Source organism: Pan troglodytes, chromosome 10 (genome assembly GCF_028858775.2).
Source record: "Pan troglodytes isolate AG18354 chromosome 10, NHGRI_mPanTro3-v2.0_pri, whole genome shotgun sequence".
Taxonomy (NCBI): Eukaryota; Metazoa; Chordata; class Mammalia; order Primates; family Hominidae; genus Pan; species Pan troglodytes.
The window spans coordinates 11,072,063-11,091,851 of record NC_072408.2 but is presented as its reverse complement, the minus strand read 5'-3'; the positions used below and the strand labels follow the sequence as shown (position 1 = coordinate 11,091,851).

Genomic DNA, 19,789 nt, shown 5'->3' with positions numbered 1-19,789 from the left:
TGGCCTTTCCCATTTTGCCGTGCATGTCTTCCACTGTCGAGGTAGCAGTGTTTTAAAATAAAACTGGGCCAGGCCCAGTGGCTGACCCCTGTAATCCCAGCACTTTGGGAGGCCAAGGCAGGCAGATCACTTGAGGTCAGGAGTTTGAGACCAGCCTGGCCAACATGGTGAAACTCCGTCTGTATTAAAAATACAAAAATTAGCCAGGTGTGGTGGCAGGTGCCTGTAATCCCAGCTACTCAAGAGGCTGAAGCAGGAGACTCTCTTGAACCCTGGAGGTGGAGTTTTCAGTGAGCCGAGATCACGCCACTGCGCTGCAGCCTGGGTGAAAGTGTGAGACTCCATCTTACAATAAATAAATAAATAAAAGCTCACGTTAGCCTAACATAAATTTAATCTCACATTTTTTTCCTCTTTTTAAAAATATTTCTTGTTAGAAATAGATTTAATTCTCTGGATCTTGCCCTCAAACAGCAAGTTGAAAATATTTCCCAGAGAATTTTGATACTTTTCTCTGGAGAAAACATTTGGTGTCCTGAAACATTGTTTGTTTGTTTATTTGTTTTTGAAGACAGCATCATTAACTTCTTTCTATAACCCTATCTGTTAGCCCTTTACCAAGACAGCTCCTCTGGGGAACCCATCTTCAGGAGGATATATTCGAATTATTTTCTGGGACCTTTGGAAGGGGCAGAAGTTTTAGAGAAAATTGCTTACCCTCTGCCTTGATGGGACCAGAGTGGGCCTGGTGGGCTATAGCTGGAGGTGTATATGGGCAGGGGGGTCTAAAGTGGGGGTGCAGAAGGCAAGAGGTGAGTGAGTTGCTGCTGTAACAGAGACCCCAAAATATGCAAGTGGCTTTGGGACTGTGGTGGGCAGATGCCAGAAGGTCCTTCAGAAGAGTATTTAGTAAAAATCTATCAAGTATCTCGTAGAGACTATTAGCAGAAGACTGATGTCCCTCAAGAAGGCTGTTTGTCAAGGATTAAAGAAAAGTGAGGAAATCAGAGAAAAGAGGCTCCATGAAAAGGCAGAAAGTTTAGCAAGACTCTTGCCTGCCGTATTAGTCTGTTTTCATGCTGCTGATAAGGACGTACCTGAGACTGGGTAATTTATAAAGAAAAGAGTTTAATTGACTCACAGTTCCACATGGCTGGGGATGCCTCACAATCATGGCAGAAGACGAAGGAAGGGATATCTTACATGGCAACTAGCAAAGAGAGAATGAGAGCTCAGTGAAAGGGGTTTCCCCTTAAAAAACCATCAGATCTCATGAGCCTTATTCACTACCACAAGAACTGTACGGGGGAAACTGCCCCTATGATTCAATTATCTCCCCTGGGACCCTCCCACAACACATGGGAATTATGGGAGCTACAATTCAAGATGAGATTTGGGTGGGGACACAGCCAAACCACATCACCTGCGGTAACATGGAAAACAGATGTATCTAATGGACAGGTTGCTCCAGCTAAGGAAATTTCCAGGCAGTGTTAAAGATGCCCCTGGCTTTGTCTTTATGCTTATATTAAAATTGGAGGGGACAGGGATAAGCTCAAGGAAAAAAAAATTCATTCAATATGAAAGAGGCAGAATTTGCTGAGTTGGAAAATCCCCTGCCTCTCCAGAAAGAAGCAGTGTTTAATAAGGAAATTACTCTGTGCAAAAATAAAATTTCGGGAATAGTCAGGAGAACATGATCTAAAGAGGGAATTAAGAATGTGACCATAGGCAGGGCATGATGGCTCATGCCTGTAATCCCAGCACTTTGGGAGGCTGAGGTGGGCAGATCACTTGAGGCCAGGAGTTGGAGACCAGCCTGGCCAACATGATGAAACCCCGTCTCTACTGAAAATACAAAAATTAGCTGGGTGTGGTGGTGCAGGCCTGTAATCCCAACTACTTGGAAGGCTGAGGCACGAGAATTGCTTGAATCCAGGAGGCGGAGATTGCAGTAAGCCGAGATGGCACCACTGCACTCCAGCCTGGGTGGCAGAGCAAGACTGTCTCATAAAAAAAAAAGAAAAGAAAAACAAAAAATGAATGTGACCATAACAAAAAATGAATGTGACCATAACATCCTTTGTTAAAATCTTGGAAAGACTTAAGGCAATGCCTTGGAGAACTCTTTAGTCAAAACAAAAATAACACCACCAACAGAAACCCAGGGCTTTTAGGATTCCTTGGCAGCTTCAACAGAAGCTCAGGGTAGAGTGTGGCTTACCTTGAAGAGATGTGTGGGATGTCCCCTCCCTTGTGAACCTTATTGTCATTTGTGCCATTAAGAAAAACCTCACAAACTTTTTAAATGATGACACACACCCCAATAAGATTCACAGGAGACTCCCAAAGGTTTTAAGACAATTTTACAAGAAGAAACACCATCAGCTTGGACTAAAAGAGGCAGAGAAAGTACAGAGTAAAAATAAAAAGGCTTTGGATTCCCAAACTTTTATAGGCTGAGAATAGTCTGAGAAATACACTCAGTGCAAATGTAAACAATCTTTTACAGAAAAAGAAGGATGACACAGAGGGAAAAACCAACAGCCACTGGGAATAATTCCCAGGGCTTGATCCCTAATCAAGGAGCTGACCACATGTGCCCTGCCAGATCTCAGAAGTGCTATAGGCTGGTAACTCCTCTATGCCTTCTGTTTCCCCCTTTTTGAATGGGAAAGTCTATAGCTGTGATCCTAAGCCTGTCCCATTACCATATATTGGGCGTGTGGATGTGTGGGGTAGAGGCTCAGGGGGAACAGAAGACTTCTTTCCTTAATTCACAGGTTTTCAGATAGAGAGGAAGTGCATTTGAGGGATGCTGTCTATCTCTCTATAGGATCCCCAGTACACCGTCCTTGGGACTTTGCACATGCTGTTCCCTCTGCCTGGAGTTGTCTTGCTTCATTTCTCTGCCTGGTTAATTCCTATTCACTCTCTAAGACTCAGGTCAAAAACTGCCTCCTGCATGAAGCCGCCTCAATTTCATTTCATCAGCTAAAGTTGGCGGCTATGTTCTCTGTCTTTCTGTCGTACTTACCACCCTGAACTGAAATGGTTTACATATTTGTCTGTCTCCCACTGCCCAGTCAGTTCAAAAGTGTCTTATCACTTTTATTTATTTTTTAATTTTTGCTTATCCAAACTCATTGAAAATGAATACAGGTACTCAATAAATACCTGATGGTAAACAGATGAATGTATACATTTTTATATAGATAGTACAAAAACCTTCAGAGGGGAGAGTGAATTAAGAAAATCTGGCTGGGCATGGTGGCTCACGCCTGTAATCCCAGCACTTTGGGAGGCCGAGATGGGCGGATCATGAGGTCAGGAGATCGAGACCATCCTGGCTAACACTGTGAAACCCCGTCTCTACTAAAAATACAAAAAATTAGCTGGGCGTGGTGGCGGACGCCTGTAGTCCCAGCTACTCAGGAGCCTGAGGCAGGAGAATGGAGTGAATCTGGGAGGCGGAGCTTGCAGTGAGCTGAGATTGCACCACTGCACTTCAGCCTGGGCGACAGAGCGAGACTCCGTTTTTTGTTTGTTTGTTTGTTTTTTGGTGTTTGGGAAATCCAGATGTATTTGTCTAGTGAAAAGAGAACACGGGAAAGAAACAGCTTCATTTCTTTTGAGGAGGACTGGGCACTTTTTTCTCCTTGATATATAATTAGTGACCTTAGCACTAAGTCTCTTCAGCATTTAAGGACATATTACAGAACATGCCGAGGAAACCAGTGATTTCTGAGAACCTGAACATCAAATTCCTAGAGACCATCTCAGACCTCACCTTTTCTATTGAGAGAAATTCACCTAGAAACCCGTGATAAGCTCTATGAGAGCACAGACTCTCTTCCTTTGTCACTGCTGGCACAGAGAAAGCACTAAAAAAAAAAATGGTTGATTATTGGCATATGGTAAGGAGGAGAAAGGGAGGGGAGAAGAGTAGGGGATATTCTGGATTTTATAAGGGTATTTAATGAGTTTCTCTTTTAATTAACAGTGTGTTTATAGAGTGGGAGTAATATTGTGAGGAAGCTTTTATAGCACGAGGACAGCAGTCTGCAATGGCCGTGTCCCTCAGACCTTTCTACAGAAGGCCTCCTACATCTGGACATGACTCTGTTCTCCCCCAGTCCTTAGTAAGGATCACCCCTGAGATAGCATGAGACAGATGCCCGAGCCTCCTGCTGTCATGAAAAACTCCCATCTGAATGCCAGCAAACCAGAGTCCAGACCTCCTGCTGTCATGAAAAACTCCCACCTGAATGCCAGCAAACCGGAGTCCTGATCTCCTGCTGTCATGAAAAACTCCCACCTGAATGTCAGCAAACCAGAGTCCTGAGGAGAGGTGATTCACATTGGGCCCAAAAGAAGATTTATTGAAATGATTGATGTTTCTGTTCTTTTTCGGTTTCTTTGTGAGAATCTCATAGTCAGGCCTAAAACGATGACAAATTGTGCACATTCCAGACTAAAAGATGTGTTTTGTTTTGTTTTGTTTTGTTTAGAGATAGGGCCTTGCTCTGTTGCCCAGGCTGGAGGGCAGTGGCACGATCACGGCTCACTGCAGCTCCAAACTCCTGGGCTCAAAAGATCTTCCCGCTTCAGCCTCTGATTATCTGGGGCTACAAGTGCAGACCACCACAACTGGCTAAGTTTTTGTTTTTTGCTTTTTTTTAGAGTTGGGGGTCTTGCTATGTTGCCCTGTCTGGTCTTGAATTCCTGGTTTCAAGAGATCCTCCTACCTCAGCCTTCTGAGTGGCTGGGATTACAGGCATGAGCTTGTAAAATGTGTTTTAAAAGGTCAAGTCTTCTTCTACCCAAAGCCCCCTTAAGCATTAAGTAGTACTAGAGTAATTTTGTGAAAATCAGCAAAGGGTACCCTTTCCTTCAGGGGGACACAGTTCTGTGTCAGGGTGTGCGGCTTGGTGAGTAGAGTGCATGCTGACCACCTCACTCACTTCCTAGGCTTCAAGTCCTGTGTAGAGAACGATCTACACCAGGGATGTCCAATCTTTTGGCTTCCCTGGGTCACAGAAGAAGAATTGTCTTGGGCCACACATAAAATACACTAATGATAGCTGATCGATAGCTGATGGGCCACATTCAAAGCTGTCCTGGGTTGCATGTGGCCTGTGGGCTGTGGGTTGAACAAGCTTGATTTACACAATTGTAGATGACAGTCCTTTTGTCCGGGGGTCTGGCATTTCACCATTTGGATCTCATTCCATATGATTGGATGGAAATATAATATTATTCCCTATTTCACCAAGTGCAAGCACTCTTGGTTATTGAGTACACATCCAGCTCCCACCAGGCATCAGCGCATTGCTCTTTACCACATGACAGCTATCAGACATCAAGCAAAGAGGGAGACAGACGGAGGTGAGGCCTGGCAGAGTGGTGGCATGGCCCCACGAGGGCAGGCTGGCAGGTTTAGCTAGAGGGCGACAGGATGACACAGGGCAGATAAGGATGCTCAAAGTAGAGGAGAAGAGTAAGCCTCACTTATTTGCCAGTTCTCCTCAGATCCAGCCTTAGGTATGGGGAAGGAAGCCCAGGCATCCAGCCTTCAGAGCATTAGGTTCACGGTGCCCATCCAATAAAGCACCTGACCTCTCAGGGGTATTTTTGCCTAACTGTCATGTTTCCTCCCCTGCCTGGGCTCTCAAGCTTCTGCACATGGGGTTTCTGGAACTCCCAGCCTGGTAGCAGGTGTCAAAGGGGAAGAGAGACGGAAAGGAGCAGAGGAAATATAAGAACAATGGCTGAAGACCAATAACCCAAATACTACTGAAAGGGTGCTCAGCTGGGAGCCTAACTTTGAAAATATTGCTGTGTTAGTCCATCTTCATACTGCTATGAAGACCTACCTGAGACTGGGTAATTTATAAAGAAAAAGAAGTTAGTGGACTCACAGTTCCACATGGCTGGGGAGGCCTTACAATCCTGGCAGAAGGTGAAGGAGGAGCAAAGGCATGTCTTACATGGCAGCAGGCAAGAGAGCATGTGCAGGGGAACTGCCCCTTATAAGACCATCAGATCTTGTGAGACTTATTCACTTTCGCAAGAACAGCATGGGAAAAACCCACCCCCATGATTCAATTACCTCTTACTAGGTCCTTCCCATGACACATAGGGATTGTGGGAACTAAACTGCAATTCAAGATAAGATTTGAGTGGGGACACAGCCAAACCATATCAGTTGTCTTCTTAAACTTGAGAGAACTATAATATGTGAAAGTTGTGTGGGCTCCAGGTCAAAAGTTAAGCCACAGTCCTTACTGGAGACATGGTATGGATTTAACCTGTGGTGGGAAGGGGGATATACCATATGTGGACTGGAGTAGTCATTTTGTTGTTTGGGTTATTTGTACGGTGGCCCTAGTATAGATGTCAAGGACACCCTCCACCCTGTGCTGACTCCCACCTAGTAGAACAGGGTCAAGGAAGGGGAAAGGATGAGGGATTTACTACTTGATACTATCTGAAAATGGATGTTCAGTGGTTTGTTCATAAGACATTTTCTGCTGCTGTCAAAAATATCTTAGTTATATTCTTTTTGCATTCTGCATATCAAATTGTCCTTGAGATCAAAATGGTCCTGACAAGATGGAAAGATGAGCATCCTGTACCTCTGATGACGGCCTCTCTTTCTGTTCCTGCAGCAAGACATAAGGGACTGGGACCTGCACATCTTTACTCTCCCACTCTTAAGCTTTGCCCTCACAAATTCTGCCCACCCTTGCGTCAACATCATTATCTTAGGATTTGCTTATTATATACATACAGTAATTTTAAATACTTAATATATTTTAGCTCTGTGTTTAACATTTCTTGTCACCAGCGTGCATAAGCTATGCCCATAGATGCCTCAACAGGCCCCAGGCCCCAGGCAAAGGTCTTTTTTTTTTTTTTTTACACGGAGTCTCACTCTGTTGCCCAGGCTGGAGTACAGTGGTGCAGTCTCGGCTCACTGCAAGCTCTGCCTCCCGGGTTCATGCCATTCTCCTGCCTCAGCCTCCCGAGTAGCTGGGACTACAGGCACCCGCCACCACGCCCGGCTAATTTTTTGTATTTTTAGTAGAGATGGGGTTTCACCATGTTAGCCAGGATGGTCTCAATCTCCTGACCTTGTGATCTGCCCGCCTCGGGCTCCCAAAGTGCTGGGATTACAGGTGTCAGCCACCGCACCTGGCCTTTTTTTTTTTTTTTTTTAACTTGAACAAGATAAAAGAGTTAGATAAGCAGGAAAAAAACATTGAAGAAATGATAGTAACAGAGATACCAAAATAAACTAGACAAAGAGAAAGTTAAAAAAGACAAAAAGCCTGGTGAGGAAGAGTTTAGTTATTATTTTCCAGAAAGGCAATGAAAGGCACAGACTGCATATCCAAAACCTGGTGGACTGTATAAGACAATATCCTCCAGGGCCCAGTGAAGTGTATTAGCTCCGAGACAGCTACTGATAATTCAAATGACAAAAGCCATAGCATGAAATACGGGCCTTGGGCAGCAGCATCTAAAAACAGGAGGTCCTCATGCATCTCGGGCAAGATGGCCACACTTCTGTTGGCGGTGGTCACTCCCCATCTACATTCCCATAACATGGGCACATGCGGGTACTACACCCACACTGCTACCTTGTGGAGTTCTGTTTCTTCCCCTGGGGCGCTGGTTCTTACAAGGGGACATAGATCGCTCAGCAACTCTGTTACTAGCACTGTCCTCATTAATATTTGCATCTCTGGATGTATGCTGCTCCACGTAGGAACCACTGCACACGTGGCCGTCGAGCACTTGATAGGGGGTGAGTCCAAGTTAAGCTGCGCTGTGAGTGAAAAACACACAACAGATTTTGAAGATGCAGTATTAAAAAAATAAAACACCTCATTCATTTTTGTATTGATTACATGTCGAAATGATACAAATATTTAATTTCGCCCATTTCTCTTTAATGGCTTTCGTGTGTCCACTAGAAACTTTAAAGTTACATAGGTGGCTGGAGTCTATTTCTATTGAACAAGGGTGTTCTAGAATTTGGTACAGTACCTAGCTCATAGTAGATGCTCATAGTGTGACTGGAAATGAAATGAAATGCAATGTACCACAATTAGTGTCTAGGAGTTGTCATTGATAACATTTTCTTCAGATAATATTTCTTTTTTTTTTTTTTGAGACGGAGTCTCGCCCTGTTGCCCAGGCTGGAGTGCAGTGGCGCGATCTCGGCTCACTGCAAGCTCAGCCTCCCGGGTTCACGCCATTCCCCGGCCTCAGCCTCCGAGTAGCTGGGACTACAGCCACCTGCCACCACGCCCGGTTAATTTTTTTTTTTTTTTTTTTTTTTTTTAGTAGAGACGGGGTTTCACCGTGTTAGCCAGGACGGTCTCAATCTCCTGACCTCGTGATCCGCCCGCCTCGGCCTCCCAAAGTGCTGGGATTACAGGCGTGAGCCACCGCGCCCGGCCTTCTTCAGGTAATAGTTCCTTCTCTTAGTGGCGATTTTTTGTTCTCCCATTCAAACATTCGTAGTTGCTTAACATAAAAGATCAAGATAGTAAACCAAAGGGCACTTCCAGATACTATTTCTGTAAATAAAAAATCTCTGTGTCCCTCTGTGTTATCCCCTTCTCCAGGATGTAGCAGTCTCTTGAGCACAGTGAGATGGCTCACCATACGGGGAGAAGCGGCAAGCTATCAACTTTGGATCTTTGCTGGAGACACTGAAATTGGTTCCAAATTCTAAATTGTCTAAACTCTAAATTCTTTTCGAGGTCATACAATGGATTCAAAGTCTATATCCATAAGAAATACTGCATCAATCAGAGCACATAACTAAAAATTATGTGTTAAACGTGGTTAAATTAAATAAAGCTTTGAGCTTGAATTAGGAATGTGGGGGAAAATGGCGATTTGGCGAAGAATTTCAGGCTTTTGTTTGCTGAATCACTAGGGAGAAGCAACGTCACATACGTTACATTTCAGGTTTTCAGAAAACTGTGACGACTATTGGAATCAGAGAGCAAAGTTGGAGGTTAAACACAGTGATAACTTCATATTCATTTTCTAGTTCTCTTACCCACATTTTCCACATATAGCTTTTATCCAACACATTCCCTGTGTGGGAGAGAGTGAGCCCCACCACGTTGATCCCTGGACCAGGTGGGACTGGGCTAGTGAGGAAGGAGATGGGGGAAGGGGTCTGGGGAGGAGTGGGTGTAGACAGGCGCCAGGAGAAGACTGTGGTTTTAGGGTATTTGTTTGTTTGTTTAATTAGTTGTTAGAATGGATTTCGTTTCTCTCCCCAGAAAAGATACAGATTTGAGATGAATTTTAGATGTTTTTGGAACAGAAATTCTACTCAGTTGAATTTCTGTTTTTGCCGTAGCCATGCAATCGAGCTGGAGGAAATGAAAGCACAAGTAACTCCCACCAGAATGAAAACCTTTTTGTTTCTTCCATGTCACAGAGCCTTCATTCTGTTTCTCAGGAAGAAATAGTATCCTGAAGGATTCCAGAAAAGTTGGACAATTAGACAAATATTTTTGCTCACACAGCATGCCATTTGGTACCAAAATTATATCCTCTTTGTAAAAAAAGGAACAAAAAATGTAACCCTTCTCCTGAGATAGAATTATAATTGATAGAAAGATAGAACTGAGTTGTTATAACTGTAAAGCATTTACACATATTAGAGCTTTTTCCCTCGTATTTTTACTTTGCTCGAAAGATAACGGGCCGGGTGTGGGGGCTCACGCCTGTAATCCCAGCACTTTGGGAGGCCGAGGCAGGCGGATCACGAGGTCAGGAGTTCGAGACCATCCTGCCTAACACAGTGAAACCCCGTCTCTACTAAAAATACAAAAAAATTAGCCGGGTGTGGTGGCGGGCTCCTGTAGTCCCAGCTACTCGGGAGGCTGAGGCAGGAGAATGGTGTGAACCCGGGAGGCGGAGCTTGCAGTGAGCCAAGATTGCGCCACTGCACTCCAGCCTGGGCGAAAGAGCAAGACTCCCGTCTCAAAAAAAAAAAAAGAAAGAAAGATAACAACTCGTGCTAACATCCTGCTCCACTCTTTTTTGAAGAATGCCATGAAATTGAGGAAGGAAATGAGACTGTTTGTCTCATGTTGCCTTAAGAGTTGTAAAAACCACACTTTTACAAAAGGTGTATTGGAGTATGTCAATTGTCTTCCGCACAGAGTTAGCTTAATGGTAGTTATATAAGGCAAACTTCAGGATAAAAATTTGTTCGCTGCCTTCTCTTTATTTCTAAGTGCAGTGGATAAATATAGCACATTCATGTTGCCCAAAGCAGACACTTAGATAAACAGCAATTGTTATGGACATAACAATATGGCAATAAACCACATGTACTACATGCTTACTTTATCTTGCACATCATATGAATCATTCATTCATTTACTCAGTACGTGTGTACTGAGTGCATACTTTGTGCCAGGCCCTTTGCTAACTTCCAAGAATATGGATATGGAAAAGACAGTGTCTGTCTTCAGGAAGCTCTCAGCCTAGCTGGAGGAGATTATAAGTACTAAAATTCACAATTCGATGACATTAAGTAGTATATAGAAATAGAATATAGAGGAATACAGAAAGCACTACATAAAGGTATGTAACAATACCAGCTGCACAGAGAAGGAAGAAGTAACTTAATCTGTGAGATCTAGAGCCAGCTTCCCAGTTGAAATGAGTTTTCATGAAGGTCTTGAAGATGAAAGGTGTGGCAGGAGGGCTGTTCTGGATATGAACATGCCCCAAAGAATAAAAGCACATGCTGTGTTCAGGAAACAGGAGGCAATTTGGTGTGAGTGAAGTGCGGGGTGCCTAGCAGTGGGAGTGGGAAGCGGATCTGAATTGTGAAAGATCTTGCATGCCAGCTTAAGTTTATATTTAATTTTTAGATAAAATTATATGAAATGGACCTCCGGTCAAACGGGCTCCCCTTAATTTCACACTTCTTCACATTCCCTGTGTTCTAAGTAAAAGACCATGAAAGACAAAGTATAGACAAGGAAAAAACAAACCTAATAAAATATACCCAAACATGGCCGGGCGCGGTGGTTCACGCCTACAGTCCCAGCACTTTGGGAGGCCAAGGTGGGTGGATCATGAAGTCAGGAGTTCAAGACCAGCCTGACCAGTATGGTGAAACCCTGTCTCTACTAAAAATACAAAACTTAGCAGGGCGCAGTGGCTCACGCCTGCAATCCCAGCACTTTGGGAGGCCAAGGTGGGCAGATCACAAGGTCAGGAGATCAAGACCATTCTGGATAACACGGTGAAACCCCATCTCTACTAAAAATACAAAAATTAGCTGGATGTGGTGGCGGGTGCCTGTAGTCTCAGCTACTCGGGAGTCTGAGGCAGAAGAATCGCTTGAACCTGGGCAGCAGAGGTTGCAGTGAGCTGAGATCACGCCACTGCCCTCAAGTCTGGGTGACAGAGTGATACTCTGTCTAAAATAATAATAATAATAATAATAATAATAATAATATTAATAATAATAAAAATACCCAAACTTGAAACCAAGAAGAAAGCATCTTTATGGATCACTGCAAGCATGAGGGGGGATAAAGCCGTGGGCTTGCAGGGCTCTGGACCCCAAACCAGGCAGCGATGGGAAGGAGTGTGGCTTGGATAGGATAATAGAAACTAAGTGTCTACTCAAGAAACGATACAACCAGGCTAACTGCTGAAAGCCAGGCGTTCTCAGAAGCTGTGGAACTACAGCGATCCAAGACCCGGCCTTCTAAACAGGAACTGATTAGAAATTTAAAGCTGATATGAAGCCAGCTGATTCAAAGCCAGCTCTGTGACTGGCTCTGTAATATTCTCAATATCACTGTGGGGCAGGAGCCCCAGAAAACTATCTTGAGACTCAGCTGTGGACCAAGAGTACAGCATGCTGGGTGAAAGCATCTGCAAAACTTCTCAACTGGGTACAAGAAAAAGCAAAACAAGTGAAACAAAACAAAATGCCTTCCATTCAAAATAAGCCTGCAGACTTTCCAAAATATATGTAGAAAATAAGCGCTAAGAAAAACAGTCAAGAAAGTCAATAGTTCACTCCAGTTGAAAATAATTTTATGAAACAGTATGTCAAGGACTTAAATGGTAAATTAAACAGTGAGACTTGAACAGTAACACTTAAGGTGACTAAAGACATGGAAAAGGAATTAGATGCCTTAAAAGTGAACAAATATTGGGAAACAAAACAGGGAGAAATGGAACAACACAGTATATCAATTACCTTCGGCTGCATCACAAACCACCCCCACAACTTAGTCACTTAAAAAACCAACCTGCATTATTTCTTATGATTCTGTGAGTTGTCTGGACAGTTCTTCTGATGCAAGCTGGCTTGGCTGGAGCTCAGTGGTCTAGGATGGCCACACTTGCATGTCTGGGGACTTAGCTCAGATCATTCAGACAGCTAGGGTCTTTCTTTTTGTGATTCTTTAGGAGGCTAACCTAGGCTTGCTTCCATGGTGATAGCAGGGTTTCCTGCAGCCAAAAAAGGGCAAACTCCAATGCACAAGAACTTCTCAAGCCTCTGTTGAATTATATATATTTGCCAATGGCCACTGCTCAAAACAAGTCACATAGACAAGACCAGATTTGAGGCTGCAGAGATATACCCCACTTATTGATAGTCAGAGTGTCAAAGTCACATTGCAAAGGGGCATGTATGAAGGGATGGGGCAAATCTGGGGCAAATCACCACATGTAGACAGGGAAAGCAATCAACTGAAAATTTTTGAACTTAAAAATATATTCTGGAAATAAGAAAGCCAATATTTAGGATAAACTCTAGACTAGGCACAGTTTAAGAGATAATTGGTAAATTGAGAGTACTGACAAATTCACCCAGATCTAGTACAAAGAAACAAAGAAATATAAAATTCAAAAGAGCAGAATAGTTATGAGCCCTGGAGGACAGACTGAGAGACTCCAACACATCTCCAATTTGAGTACCAGAGAAAGGAAAAGAGACTGGAAGAAATAAGAGAGAAGTCATTATTTGAAAAGATTGTAGCTTAGAATTTTCCAGAGTTAGAGAAAAATATGAGAACTCAGATCAAAAGTGCACTTTGATGCAGGTCCACATCACAATGAAACTGCAGAGCATCATTAATAAAAGGAAAAGCTGCCAGTGGGGAAAAATAGATTACTTAAAAAAGATTAACACTTAGACTGAAGTTACATCTTACATTTTTCTATGAAAAATTTAAGGTGTAATAGAATAGAAACCAAGAAGGTAATTGAACCCGAGAAGATAATGAAGCCATACCTACAAACTGCTGAGGGAAATTTCTATCTAGCTAATTCTCTTTCAGCAATGAGGGATGGGCCAGGTGCGGTGGCTCTCACCTGTAATCCTAGCACTTTGGGAGGCCGAGGCGGGTGGATCATGAGGTCAGGAGTTCAAGACCAGCCTGGTCAAGATGGTGAAACCCCGTCTCTACTAAAAATACAAAAATTAGGCAGGCTTGGTGGCGGGCACCTGTAATCCCAGCTACTCGGGAGGCTGAGGCAGAGAATTGCCTAAACCCAGGAGGCAGAGGCTGCAGTGAGCTGAGATTGTGCCACTGCACTCCAGCCTGGGTGACAGAGCCAGACTCCATAAAAAAAAAAAAAAGGAATGAGGTGTGAAGTTAAAATTAAAGAAAATAGTAATAAAACAGAGGAGAGAAGACTTTAACAGATACAGAATATGTATGACCACCAAGAAGAGAATAACATTACCAAAAAAGTTTAGATTTGTTCATACAAATAAGTGTATAACTGTTAAATATTTAAAGATAGGGATAATCTTTTTTTTTTTTTTGAGGTGGAGTCTCGCTCTGTCACCCAGGCTGGAGTGCAGTGGCGCAATCTCAGCTCACTGCAAGCTCCACCTCCCGGGTTCACACCATTCTCCTGCCTCAGCCTCCTGAGTAGCTGGGGCTACAGGCGCCCACCACAACGCCCAGCTAATTTTTTGTATTTTTAGTAGAGACGGAGTTTCACCATGGTCTCGATCTCCTGACCTCGTGATCTGCCCGCCTTGGCCTCCCAAAGTGCTGGGATTACAGGCGTGAGCCACCGTGCCCGACTCTAAGATAGGCATAATCATTTAATGAGTAGAAGTGCACAATATAGATTTCAATCCAGGCAGAGAAAAAAGTAATTATAAAAACTTTATCACTCCAAAAGCGCAGAGGAAAACAGGGAGAAAAAAGTAGCAAAGAAAAACATAATAAATAGAAAGTATAAAAGAAGATAATGTAGTCAGTCCTCCATATCCACAGCTTCCGCATCTTTGGATTCAACCAACGTGAGATTAAACTTTTTTTTTAGTTAAAAATAAGAATACAGCAATAAAAATAACACAAATTTAAAACATACAGTATAGTAAATCTTTACATAGCATTTACATTGTATTAGGCATTATGAGTAATCTGGAGATGGTTTAAAGTATACAGGAGGATGTGCATGGATTATATGCAAACACTATGCCATTTTATATAAGGAACTTGAGCATCTGTGGATTCTGGCACCCACAGGGAGTCCTGGAACCAATCCCCTGTGGATACCAAGGAATGACTGTAATAACTCACAATACTTGCCAGTGGATTAAAACCAACCACTAAAAGCAGAGATTATGAAAACGAATGAAAGAGAAAGACCCAACAATATGCAATTGAGAAGAAAGACACACAAAACAATATCAGTTTGAAGGTTTGAAATTGAAGGGTGAGAAAAAAAGATCATGTAAATTCCAAATGAATGTTGAGCAGCAAGATTAATATATGACAAGATAAAATTTGTGGCAAAAAGAACAAATAGAGAAAAAGATAGATACTATACAATAATAAAATGAATCATTCTCCAAGATGATGTAGCAATCATGACCTTGCATGCACCTAACAACATAGTTTTAAGTTATATAAAAGGCCAAAACAGATCATTTTATACACATAGTAGATTTTTTAATATTCTTCTAACAGCAAATGAGAAATCTAACAAAAAAACTCTGTAAGAATATTTGAAGAAAATATCTATAAATTTATCTGTTTTATATAGAACTCTGTATCCAATAAAAATTATAAATTTTTCTTCTTAGAAAATTTACAAAATTGGCCATATTGTGAAGACTTTAGCAATTTTCAAAGAATTTATATTATGCATATTTGTATCAATATGCAATTAAATTAGACACCTGCAAGCAAAGAGGAGAGGTGTTTTTTTGTTTCTGTTTTTGTTTTGAGACAGTCTCACTCTGTCGCCCAGGTAGGATTACAGTTCACTGCAATCTCTGCCTCCTGGGTTCAAGTGATTCTTGTGCCTCAGCCTCCCAAGTAGCTGGGATTACAGGCATGTGCCACAGTGCCTGGCTGAGAGTTTTTTTTTAAAGAAGTTAAAAAAAAATTTAAAAACTGCATGTTTGGAAATTTAAAAATATCTTTCTAGTTAACTTTTAGATTCAACAGGAAATAATAATGAAAAGTTGAAAATATTCTAAACGAAGTGAAAATAAAATAATCACATAAAATGTGTGATGCAGTAAGGTAGTATTAAAAGATGTGATTAGAACCTAAAATTTATCTGTAAAATAAAAGAAAGATAAAAAGTAAATGAGTTTGCAGTCAATTCAAGAAGGGAGAAAATAAACAAACAAACCAGTAGGTGCCACAAAGGGTAGAAAAAAGGAAATAATAAAGGTAAAGTAAAAATCAATAAATTAAGAAAAAATTACAAAAAGTTAATATAGTTAAAATTTGAGTTTTTGAATGAAAGAAAAATTTCTAGTGAGGCAAATCAAGGAAAAGGACACAAATAAATAAAATATTAAGAACAAAAATGGGAACAGAAACAAAACACATTAGAATAGAGATTAAACAAACCATAAGAGAAAATGGAAAAATTTATGCAAATAAATTTGAAAATTCAGAATAAAAGATTAAGGTTTCTTTTGCAAGGATACAGGAAGAATAGATACTGGGATGAAATTAGCAATCTTGGCCACACCTCTAGTCCTACTTTATTGAATTTTTTAAAATCATAATTTGATAAATTATAAATTGAATGTGCTTTCTTTATCTTTCGAGGAAAGTGTATGTTTTCCCACCTGAAGGTGGGAAACGATTAGGATGGTGGATCAACATGGTAATAGGATTCTGGATCTCTGAGACTGCAGCACACTAATTGTGTCCTGAACTGAATACCTCTGGATATCTTGGGCATGAAAAACAAGTTTCCATCTTGTATAATCTACTGCTATTCAGTCTTTTTATGTTGCCTGCAACCAAGCCTAATCCTAACTGGTACATAAACACTTTAACAGAGACTATTTATAAAAATATATTACAAAACCACTCATAATGTCAAAGTACTATGAATGATGCCCCCTAGAGTTGTGATATGGAAAGGTCCTGAAAGCTGAAACTTGATAATTATTCCTATCAGAGTCAGGAGGAAACAGCTGCTTACCATATCTACTCCTTTTCAATATTGTATCTGAAGTATAAGTTAATGTAATAAGACAAGAAAAATACATAATATAAGAATTTAAAAGCAGAAAGAAAGCTGTTCTTATTTTCAGATGATATAATAGTCTGTAGGACACTTTATAAACTATTAGAATTAATGAGTGATCACTAAGCTGGATATAAGACCAACAAACAAATCAATAGCCTACTTAATCACCAGTAATAGACAATTAGAAATGTAATCTTCAAAAATGTCATATTCGCAAAAATGTGTAAGATGCCTGTGAAGAAAATAATAAAATTTTATTGAAGGAAATAGAACAAGACATGGTATATTAATTAAGGTGTTTTTACATGCAAGTAACATATATCCAACAGGAAGTGTCTTGAAGTAATATTTATTACTTCACATTACATGAAGCCCAGCATGGGCAGGTTCAGGGTTGCTTAATCCTGCAACTCAAGGATGTCATCAAACACTCAGGATCTTTCCATCTTTCTGCTGAAGCATCTCCAACAAGGCTTTTATCTCAGGTTTGTCCTCTCCCAGTTTCAGGATTGATGTCATAGTTAGAGTCTATGTGTAAAGACCTCTTCACATGACTATTCCAGAGGAAGTAAAAGAAGTATCTCTTTACACATCTATTTTTTTTATCAAACTTTTCCCATAAACCTTTATCTCATGTCCCCCAGGATTGAGTCATGAGGCCATGCCTATGGAAGGATAGGAAAATCTCTCATATTTTCAGTCTCTAATATGGGAAGCATTCTCTGTAGATAAGAAAGGAAGTGGAGTGGGCTAGTACTGATGAGTAGGCAACCAAGAGGTCCTGCCACATCCAAATAAATGGATGGGACGACTCAATATCATTAGGTTGTCAGCTGTCCTTCAATTTTAATATATTAATCAAGTGCAATTACAATCAAAATCAAAATACTTTTTTTTATGGAACTGGAAATGCTCATATTAAAATTAATGTAACAGAACAAAGGTTCAAAAACAATTTTGGAGGAAAAGAAGTGGAGGCAGCTGTCCGACTAGAGAGCAAAACATTTTATAAAGCCATAATAATTAGATGGCATGACTGTGGCACAGAAGCCACAAACTAACAGAAGACGAAAGAGAGTCCAGACACAAGCCCATACATGTATGGAAATCTGAGATATGAGAGATGGCATGTTTTCACTTTTGAGATTGTGGTTCCACAAACAACAACAAAATTCATGGCTTCTTTGATGAAAATGAAAGTCTCATGCACCCTCAAAATAATGTGCTCTCCTAAAAGTGTCGAGAATTATAGTATTGCCTATATATAGCTCTGGTAAGCAAAACAAACGTATTCATGAACAAATTGCTTTGATTTTTCTTTTCAAATAATTATTGTATTGCTTCTATATGCTATAAATCGTACTTCAATTCCTCCCAAGATTCTGAAATGTGCACCACTCTTGGATCTGCCGTCCCTCCCAAATGGGTTGGCATCTCTGTGCCAAGCAAGAAGAAGCCTAAGAGGAATTCAAAACGGGGGGCTGGCATGATCGGATGTGCATTTCAGAAAGATCACTGGGCTGTGGGAGGATGGGATGCAAAAGAAAAATAACATGCCCTTAAACCCTTGCCCTAAAGTGTTTAAAACTGTAGCTGAAGAGACACCAAATACACAGAGTGTAAAGGACAAAGAACCTTCACAGCCCATCAAAGAGTGCCCATCAAAGAGTGCACTAGGAACTCACACAGAGAACAGCAGCATTGCATCCTGGGAAGTGGCAAGGAACTAGAGGTGGATGGCTGGGTTTTGTCACTCCAGCACTTTGGGCCTCAATTTTCTCACCTTTAATAGTGGGATGATGTCAATATCTACTTCCCAAAGCTGTTACAAGAATTAAACTATAAGTTCTATCTGCAAAGTGCTTTGCTGACTGTAAAAAACTACCTAGATATGAGCCAATGCCAAGTACACAGGCGTGTGTTCTAGTTCTGAGCTACAGTGCTTACTCTAGCAGTGAAATTAATGTCATTGACTTCTTTCCTCCTTACCTGACTTGGATTTCTGCATGTGAGCAAGGTCAAAGGAAGGCAGTTTGATAACTCAGAAAGAATCACCAAATCTTCTGATTGGAAGGCATCTTTGAGGTTATTATTTCAGTCTCCCACTCCATGTAGGAATCCTCTCTACAAGTTCCTGACCCAGGTGGTTGTCTTATCTCTGCTTGCACCTTGCTGTCATGGAGATGTTACTCCCTCACAAAGCAGCTCAGCCTGTCTGTGGACAGTGGGCATTGTTAGAAATAGAGCTGAAATCAGACTCCCTTCAGCCTCTGTCCACTTGTCTTAGTTCAGCCCTCTGGAACAACACAAAACTAATTCACTCCCTTTCTCATTTGACAGCTTTTCAAGGGTTTGAAGACAGCTATCAGAGTTGTCTATGTGTGCCCTTCTCTGGAATAAACGTTCCCGGTTTTCTGAACTGCCCCTCTCAGGTCGTGGTTTCTAAGATGCTTCACTAGTCCAGTTATCCTCCCTGGACTGATCACTGCTTTGTCAGTATCCCCTTTTAAAATCTAGTGCCACCTTCCTGCCACCACGTCTAAGTGGAAACAGCCTAAATGTCCAAGAGCAAGTCAATTCAAACAAATTATGGCATATCTACACAATAGTATGTTGTATAACTATTAAAACTGGGTTTCAAAGAATATGTAAGTTGAGGAAATAATTCAGGACATAATGTTAGTTTTTTAATGTAGAATATAAACACTACCTAACCCACATTTTTAGTACTTCCATGTGCCTCATGGAACACAAGTCTCCAGAAGAGACTTGAAGGACATATACCAAAATGATAACAGTAGTGATCTCCAAATGATGAGAGCTAATTTTCGTTTTCTTCTTCAAACATTTCTGTACTTCTAAGTTTTCTACTATGAATATATTTTGCTTTCATGATTTACAAAATACAAAGACCACAAAGTTGAATGTGAAGAAGAAACATGGTACCAGGAATAAGCCCTGATGCTCTGAGGCAGATGGGCCAATGGCACCCTCATCACCCTTGCTCTGCCTGTTACACTTCCCCTTATGCTACCTGGCAAACACTAGTTGTTTTGTAGCCATGTCAGAATTTTTTGGCTCATGTTGGGCTTTTTGTTAACTACAATCTTCAAGACTTTTTCCCATTAACTATTGTCAATAATTTGAATAACCGAGTTTTTTTTTTTTAATCAATATGAAGAACTTGCATTTTCTCCATTAAATTCCATCATGCTTATTTTGGCTCCTTGTTCAGGCAAACCACCAT

At 41.2% G+C, this 19,789-nt stretch overlaps 2 long non-coding RNA genes across 2 annotated transcripts in view; both read right to left on the bottom strand.

The window, feature by feature from the left end:
• Positions 1–7,335: 7,335 nt before the first annotated feature.
• The window catches only part of LOC134807542 (uncharacterized), a 38,456-nt gene continuing 26,002 nt past the window's right edge, over positions 7,336–19,789 (bottom strand). Inside the window, exon 2 of the long non-coding RNA XR_010148242.1 lies at positions 7,336–7,834. This is a non-coding gene — a long non-coding RNA (uncharacterized LOC134807542). The remainder of the gene's footprint in view (positions 7,835–19,789) is intronic.
• Positions 16,876–18,719, bottom strand: LOC107967410 (uncharacterized). The gene is made up of 2 exons (XR_001707782.3): positions 18,532–18,719; positions 16,876–17,096 (listed from the first exon to the last, which is right to left on the bottom strand). It is a non-coding gene; the product is annotated as an uncharacterized LOC107967410 (long non-coding RNA).